This window comes from Dipodomys ordii, unplaced genomic scaffold (genome assembly GCF_000151885.1).
Source record: "Dipodomys ordii isolate 6190 unplaced genomic scaffold, Dord_2.0 Scaffold32, whole genome shotgun sequence".
In the NCBI taxonomy this organism is placed as follows: domain Eukaryota; kingdom Metazoa; phylum Chordata; class Mammalia; order Rodentia; family Heteromyidae; genus Dipodomys; species Dipodomys ordii.
In genome coordinates this window covers 5,906,839-5,916,280 of record NW_012267248.1, presented here as the reverse complement: position 1 = coordinate 5,916,280, position 9,442 = coordinate 5,906,839, and positions in this window count along the sequence as shown.

The following is a 9,442-nucleotide window of genomic DNA, read 5'->3' as shown; positions in this document are numbered from 1 at the left end:
AAAAAAAAAAAAACATATAAATCCACAACTATGCACACCACGTCCTCCTTTCCCTGTATTGGACCCCAACTGCTTCTACACCCACTAAAACCCCATTCTTCTTTGAAGGCCAAGTCAAAGTCTTCATTAATTCACTTCTATTTTTCACACTTTCTAGTATCCCTGTGCCAAATATTGGGAGAGTCTCTAGGCTTCTCTCTTCCCATTGTAGTCTACTAACTTTCCCTTGCCCTCCAAAGCCAAGCTAGTTTCAGGAACTTTGTGAAGAAGAATCAAAAGCAGGAAAGAGAAACTATTTAGACAAAAATAAAGAGTCAGGAAAGCAAGTAAGTCAAAAGTGGTGTGAGTGGTGGCTGTCAGGAAAGTCTCTCTAGCAGCTCTATCTCTCAGGGAGACCTGGGGAAATGAACAACAGACTGGTAGAGAGCAGCACTGCAGATTATAAATGAGATCTGCTAAACATTCCCCGCAGCTACTAGAAAGAGGGCTAACAAACTTTGGTGACTAGGTTATACGTATTTGAATACAGCAGCCCAGGATATCTGGGACAGGTCATCCTCAGTTTATGTTTGTGTTATACTTATCATCTGAGCTGGAATGTTTTGAGGAGAAATCATTAATAATGATCCAGGGGTAACAGTTATAAACAAGGAATGTTGTGTGAACACCATGATGTCATCATCTGAGTTATAATCACACAAAAATATAGTTACCAAAGGGATGAGATGTGCCCAGACAATGAGCATAATTATCCAGCTAGTGGCAAAAAAATAAGGAAAATTAGTCATCAAATACTTGAGGTTTACAGTGAATTTTCTCTTTTCTGAATTAAATAACATACAGCACTTGTTCAGAAATAAATTATAGTCTAGGCACTGTTGACTCTCATCTTTAAGCCTAGCTATTCAGGAGACTGAGAATTAAGGATTAAAGTTCAAAACCAGCCAGAGAAGGAAAGTCCACAAGCCTTGTGTCTCCAATTAACTACCAAAAAGCCTAAAGTGTACCTGTGGTTCAAGGAATAGAGTTCTATCCTTAAAACAGCCAAGTGAAACCATAAGACCCTAAGTCTAAGCCTTAATACCAGAATAAAATAAAAAAGAAGTAAATTTTATCAGATATCATGTTGTGTGCTAATTTCTTCCAGAGTATGGACAGAGCTTTTAAAAACTAGAAAGGTTGGGTACCAGTGGTTCATGCCTATAATCTAGCTACTCAGGAAGCTGAGATCTGAGGATCATGGCTGAGAGCCAGCCCAGGTAGGGAATCCTATGATACTTATCTCCAATTAACTACAAAAAAGCTGGAGCTAGAAATGTTGCTCTAGTAGTAAAGCATTTGCCTTGAGCAAAAGAAGCTCAGGGACTGCTTCCAGGCCCTGAGTTCAAGCCCCAGGACCAGCATAAACATATTAAAATAAAAATTAGAAAACATCTTTTATATCAAAAGAAAAGAATATCATTCTTTTACATACTTGTAATGTTAAGCTGTGGGGAGAAGATACAAGTAGCATAATAAATCCACATGTCTGAGTAATCTGGTCCCTTAGGACTGGAGGATGTGCACCCATTTTCCAATTATTTGGTAATGGCTTTTGAGCCATGCTCAATAGTAAAGCAATGGTAGAATGTTAATATTTTCAGGCAAGCAAGCAAGTGTTTCTATTTTTGATTAATGCAGAGGAAAATGAACTAGAGGCTCATTTACCAGGCTTTCCCAACATCCCAAAACATCACTTAACAATCCAACACGTTTATATATCTACATTGCCAAGCACAGGGAGTTGCCATTTGTCTTCAGCTGAGAAAGAATGAGAAAAAATGCTCTTTTCCTTCGCCCTTACTTTGCTAACTCCACCCTCAATCTGCTGCTCAAACATTATACTAATTGGCCTTGAGTAAAGGTTTTCCTATACTTTCTGCAACCAGTGGAGAGGGTCCCAGAGAAAAGCCAATGATGCTGTTTAGTGTTAGCAAGCACGCAGTGATTCAGAACCTCAGATAGCAGGACCCCATCCCTTAACCATACCTTAAACTCACTTGGAGCAGCAACTTTCTGTCAGGCATAGCACTGTACCCCACACACACACACACACACACACACACACACACACACACACCTCTTTTCTCCAGAGTGCTGAGAGTTGGGGAAATTTGGGAAGGATCATAAAATAGTTAATGCCTGGACTTCATATAGGAGTTTTGATGACCCAAAATAAATCTTTTGGTTACACATCAAATTAACATTGGCCTCTTGCTGATGTGGACAGAGATGTTCTCTCTACCAACCTGAGGTGAAACTTGCACTGATTTATTGGTTCATTATAAAATTGTTTCTTGGGTACCTGATTTCAAATACATTTCCTGTCATGTTTCTTGGGCACCTGATTTCAAATACATTTGCTGTCATGGTTTGGAGGTCCTGACATAACCCCATGTTGAAATTTAATCCACACTGTGAGCTCCTCCTCATGATTAGAACAATCCATCTGTGCATTAAACAGTTATCTCAAGATTAAGTCTATTATGAAAGCCATTTTGGCTCTGTCCTTTATGTGGCCTTCTTTCCAGGTGATGATCTGAGCATCACAAAAACCCAGCAGAATCCACAGCAGCAAGAATACCCTCAACTACACCTAGTCTTTGACCTTAGATCTTCCAGCCTCCAGAACCATGAACTTAATACATCTTTTTTTAAGCCAATTTGTTGTCTAGTCATAATAACAGAAAAGTGAATAAGACATTTTGGGAATACAAACACTTTCCTTGATAGCCAGTACTTATTTATACATGTGTTTATTTATTTACTATAAAATTCAAACATTATTAAATTAAAGAAGAAAAAAGAAAGAAAGAGAAGGAGAAAGAGAGAAAGAAAGGATATCTTTCCTTTACCAAAGTCAGGTTAAAAGAGATGACAATTGATCGTATTCCAAGAATACAATAACAGCACCTGAATAACAGGACCACCTGAATAACAGGACCTGAATAACCCACTGGCCAAACTGTATCATACCTATCTTCTCTCCATTTTATTCCTTGAGACACTTAAGTGACTCCAATAAGACAGACCAATAAGACACCAATATCATTGAGTTCTTTAAAGGAATGTATGTGTTCCATGCTTCTTTTTCATGCATGAGCTTCATTTTAAATGTGTGTTTAAAGTAACATTGTTGTTACTTCAAAAGAAGCACAAAACACATACCTTAATAAAACTATGTTCCTGCTTTCCCATCAAAACTCCATTGTCACCACCCAGAAGGGGACTCTGCATATTACTCAACACTGGGCTCAATTGAAGCAGTTTCAACAAGGCACAGTCTGCTGGAAGATTTTTTAGTACAGTTTATCCTGATTTGTGGCTTTATACCAAATGATCAGACCACAGGGTTTTCAGGCAGCATAAATTCTGGGAGTCCTCATAATAATCTGTCCTTTTATTCTGCTGCTAATGAATATTTTATTGTTGTTTAGAGAACATGTGAATAGAAATAGCCATTTCCTTTCTGTTACTTCTTTATGAGTAGAAACAAGAATTTGCTTTTAGCTGCTTGCCTATAAATAAGACCTCACTCTAAACAGACAGGTAAAGGATGATTTCATTTTATCTTAATTATGTATCTAAGAAATAAGCAGCTTTGGGTCATCTTTGCTAAAAAGAGTTTGTTCCCATAGTTGAAGGGGGTTTTTTTGTTTTTGTTTTTGCTTTTCAATTCACAGTTCTGTCTGATCTCACAACTTGAGAGATCAGTTCATGGAGAAAATATCTAAATCAATTTTATGGCACTTGTAATTACTGAAATGTCTTGCCTTCCCAATAATAGTAGGAAATCCTTAATTTCCCACGAAGGTTAAAAATCCCTGAAGACTGGAGTTGAATACAGACTTTATTTTTCGTAAAAGGCTTATGATTTATACAATCCAAAGAAAAATCAGAGTATTTAAGCTTTATCTTTTAGGATGTCATCATGTTCATGAAAATCCTCCAGAAACAACACAGGAATTTCTTAAACAGACAATGATGTACACATAAGACTCTCCTTGGGAATTGGAAAGACTGCCAGCAGGTATCGTAGGTAATTCCAGGAAAAAAAGGACTAAAAAGAAGATAAGAGACCTATTGAATACAACACTTGAAAAGAATCACACAGGCCACTGTCAGTATTTGTCATGCTTCTTCTGATCCATGTGTGGAAAGACATTGCCTGTGTCTCACTACTCAATGACTTGTCCACTGTACTTGCTCCCAAAGGCAGGTGCAGATGATTTACACAAAGAAAAGCAAAATACTCTGGTTATCAGAACTGAGGAGGGGAGCAAAACCCTGGAGGAAGCAAATGGGTAGAGTAAATGAGGGAAATCCTTAGAATATAAAGCAACCAGAGGTGCGGATGGTGACCAACTAGCAAGGGCATTATCTTTGGAAAGAGAGAAGCTGCCACTAAGTCCAGATAACTGGGGCCAAGCACAGATGAATCTGTCAGTGTTGCCAGCTAGGAATCTGGGCTGATATGCAACCTATCCTTGTTATGGAAGTACTGAACAGAATAAATCAAAGTTTTTCGACATAACGACTTGTACATCTCATTGTTGCAATGGATCCACTTGTATCCCTATTTAAACGATTTGTTTTTTCCCTTCTGCTCCACAAATTATACCAACATCAAATACAGTGAAAACAGGAGTTATACTGTGGGGGAAGAACATACAAAGCAACAAAGAAATCATCTTATAAATATATTAGAAACAATTGCATGAAAAAAAAACATTTGAATACTTATGTTGGGGTTCATTTCCCTAACATCAACTTATCTGACCTTTTCTGTTTGACTCAGACATACACTGGTTATTGCAAATAAGGGAAACCATGGGACCTATGTTTCTTTGGGCCTGACTTACTTCACTTCATATAATTTTTTCCAAGTCTTTCCATTTCCTAACAAATGGGGCAATGTCATTCTTTCTGATGGAGGCATAGAATTTCATTGTGTATATATACCACATTTTCTTGATCCATTCATCTACTGAGGGGCATCTGGGTTGGTTCCATAGCTTAGCTATGGTAAATAATGCTGCAATATTCATAGTTGTGTTGGTAGCTTTAATATGGTCTAGTTTGTGATCATTTGGGTAAATGCCCAGAAGTGGGATTGCTGGGTCATAGGGAAGCTCTATGTGGAGTCTTTTGAGGAACCTCCATACTACTTTCCAAAGTGGTTGAACAAGTTTACACTCCCACCAACAATGTAGTAAGGTTCCCTTCTTTCCACATCCCCTCCAGCATCTGTTGTTATTAGAGTTCTTGATTATAGCCATTCTAACTGGGTGAGGTAGTATCTCAATGTTGTTTTGATTTGCATTTCTTTTATGGCTAGAGAGGTTGAGCATCCTTCTTTCCTCTCAAGTCATTATGTCGAAAAACGAACTTTACAACTTTGCTGGGAGGGAGAGGACCAGGTAGGAAGGTTGGGAGTATGGGAAGGCATGGGAAGGGGAAACAAAGGAGGAGGCAACAATGCTTGATAAGAAATGTACTCATCTTGCCCATGTAATTGTAACCCCTCTGTACAGTATTTTCACAATAAAAAAATTCACAGATACAGAAAATAACTCAGGGCTACTGTGGATTGAGGGCTGAATGGTTTAATGGCCCCAAATTTTTGTTGAGGGTGATGGATATGTTTGTGATAAGATAAAGATGATGTTTCTACAATACTGGAAATGTACTGAATGTCACTGAATTGTGGTTATAATAATAAATGTTATTACTATTTCCCTATAAAGAAAAAAATTAAAAAAAAGAATAAACCAAAGTTATCTCAACCAAGACAAAAGTAAAATCTCTGGTCCATTATCCAGCAAAAGGCACTGGACTCTATCTCCTATATGTGCACTACTTAATTGGTATATGTGAAATTGACAAGTGTAGTTAAACCACATAAGAGTTTCACAATATTTGTTTTGTACCTCAGGGACAAGACCTGTATTGGACATGAACCAGTCCAAAGCAGTCCTGTGGTCCTGTTTATGCAATCTCTTAATGTCTTAGGAATTCAATCTCTATCTTTCCTAATCTATGCCACCACTACCATTTCTTACCTACTGAGGTGTCAAAAATCACCTGCAGAGATACCCTCCTCCCCACCCCTTCCCTGTCTCCATTCTCCATGGCCCCCATCAATCCAAGTTCAGTGTTGCTTGGGACCTTTCTCTGCCCTCAAGTGATCCTGCATTCCTTTGAAGCCCTTCAATGGCTTCTCATCCTTCAGAATAAAGTTCAAGCTCCTTAAGGAACAGGCCGGTTTCTGTCTTTGTCCCTCTCTCTCCTTTGCTTCAGTTTCTCTGGTTGAGAGCTTTCAGATCCTCACACATGTGAGTTTCTTCCCACTATAGCCTTGTGACATGTTTTAGATTTTCCTAGAATGTCTTTCCCCCTCTGGGATTTTGGCCAACTATTTCCACTCTTTCTTTAGAGCTCAACTTAAACATGACTTCTTAAGGGAAAACATTTATGGCCCTGTACTGGGCTGAATTGTATCCTCCAAAAAATATTTTGAACTCTACCTCAGATGCTTATGAGTATAACTTTATTTGGAAATAGGATCTTTGCAGATATAATCAAAATAAAAATTATGCTGAAATGGGCAGTGACCCAAACCCAATGGCTCATGTTCTTAGAGAGGGAGATTTGAAGACCTATAGACCTACACAGAGGGAATTTAACCATGTGAAGACAGAGGTAGAAGCTGAAGTAATACCACTGTAATACAGAAAACACTTACTATTGTCAATAACATCAGCAGCTAGGAGAAAAGCAAAGAAGAACTCTTCTCCAAGATCTTCAAATAAAGCATGGTCCTGCCAATACATGAAGTTCAATCTTTGGATCTCTAGAAATATAAAGGAATATGGTTCTGCCATTTTAAGCCATGAAGTTGGTGGTAATTCATTAGGGCAAGGCTTAGGAAAGTGATTCAATCTAAAGTAGGTTCCTCCTGCTCACAACTGGAGAAAATGTAAGCTCCTTTCACAGTCTGTAGTTATTCATTGGTGTGCTTAACTATGCCAACTACGTGTCTCTCCTCCCAGGGTCATTGGATAAGAAACAACATTCACTCTGTTCCTCTCCATTCACTTGCAGAGCAGCTGTCTCCAAGAGTATATTGGGTAAACATTGGTGAAGTTCTGTAAACTGTGCTTTAATCTGGGAATCTTAAGATGTGTGGGGTGGGGTCTCCCCAAACTAGTTACAGAGTGCTGGTCTGATAGTCACTAGTTCCTCTGTCTGCTCAGAATCATGGGAGAACAGTGCTGGAAAAGAATCTTAGAAATCACTGAGCTCCCTGCCACCAGCCCCCACTGGTGTCTCAGATGACAGAATTGTGCCTTCTCTACACTCTACCAGCTGTCACTTCTTACAGCTGGCAGTTGGTTCCTTCTTCCAAGCAGCAGTCCTAATATTGGCCACGGCTGCCTAGCCTGAGGGTCCAGAGGCAGCATTCCCTCTCCCCTAGAGGAGAGCACATGACTTTGACAGCTATTCACCGAGCTATGAAAGTTTTGTTTAATTAGAATGGGAGAATTTTAAGCCTGCAACTGTCCTTAGACATCATCTGAGCAAGCTCACCTCCTTCCTTAATTGAAGAAGAAAAGTCTCAAGTTATCCATAGTCTGAGTGTAGCAAGATTGATTGCTGTGAATCACCCAATTAACTACTTCCAAGGAGTCCCCCAGATACTTTCTGAGTACTTCCCTCAGGTCCACTACCAATGACTAGGAGGCTGCCCTTCAGATCTCTCTGTCAATATCAAGCTTGGATGACTGAGTCAGGTATGGTCTCTGTCCGGCTTTGTCCTGTGCCCCTTTTGGTCCCTTCAATTGATTTCTCGTCTGCTTCATCCCAAATATAGGGCATCATTGCCCCCATAGTACAGCAAATACTCAGCTGCAAACTCTTAGTGAGACTTTCCTGAACATTCAGGAATAATAGAGGATTGTACAGGAGTTGGAGGCATGGCTCAATGGTAGAGCACCTGCCTAGCAAGCAGGATACTAAATTCAAATCTCAGTAATAACAACAAAAATCTAACACCAGTTTCTCAAGAATTACTCATTTAACATACTATACCCCAACTACTTCAAGATCATTCAGATGCCTTATTCAAATGTTCCTCAAAAAGCCTTGGGGTCAAGACTTACTCAGGAGTATTGTACAAACATAATGCTTTCATCAGTGAGTATGAACTATGTATTGGAGACTTTTGGGTGCTGTTTATCTCCTCCCCTGTCCAAGGTACTAAACAACAAAACACACACATAATCACAGAACAGAATGTCCAAGGGAGTCTAGCTTCATCAATCTGTGCAAATAAACATTCTGTAGAGACAGAGTGAAGAAACATAGGAAATATGACTTAAAGACAGTCATGTAACTATGTAAGGATGAAAGGATCCATCACAGTAAACATTTTTTAAGTCAGTCATTGGGCTTAAACTCAGGATCTGGGCACTGTCCCTGAGCTTTTATGCTCAAGACTAGCACTCTACCACTTTGAGCCACAGCTCCATCTCCAGTTTTTAGGTGGTTAATTGGTATAAGGTGGACTTTTCTGCCTGGGCTGGCTTTGAACCATGTTCCTCAGATCTCAGCCTCCTGAGTAGCTAGGATTTCAGGTATGAGCCACCAGCACGCAGCAACACAGCAGACTTTTAATAAAAATCAGAAAGATGGCATAAGCGTAAGTCTTAATGAGGTGCCTTTGTCTCTCTTATGTCACTATAATAAAATACCTGGGGTTAAGCACCTTATAAGAAAAGAAACTCGGAGCTGGGAAGGTGGCTCAGTGGTAGAGCGCTTGCCTTGCATGCATGAAGCCCTGGGTTCGATTCCTCGGCACCACATAAGCAAAAAGAAAAAAGGTGGAAGTGGTGCGGTGGTTCAAGTGGTAGAGCGCTAGCCTTGAGCTGAAGAGCTGAGGTACAGCACCCAGGCCCAGAGTTCAGGCCCCATGCCCGGACCCAAAAAAAAAAAAAGAAAAAAAGAAACTCATGTAACTGTAACCCTCTGTACAGCATCTTTACAATAAAATAAAATTTAAAGAAAGAAAAGAAAAAAGTGGCTGGGCACTAGTAGTTCATGCCTGAAATCCTGGCTCCTCCAGAGGGTGAGATCTGAGGATTGTGGTTAAAGCCAGCCTGGCAGCCTGACACTCTTATCTTCAATTAACCACTAGAAAACCAGAAGTGGTACTGTGACTCAAAGGGCTAGAGCACTAGCCTTGAGCAAAAGAGCTCAGGGACAGCACCTAGGTCCTGAGTTCAAGCCCCATCACAGAAAGAAATGAAAGAAAGAAAGAAAGAAAGAAAGAAAGAAAGAAAGAAAGAAAGAAAGAAAGAAAGAAAGAAAGAAAGAAAGAAAGAAAGAGAGAAAGAGAGAAAGA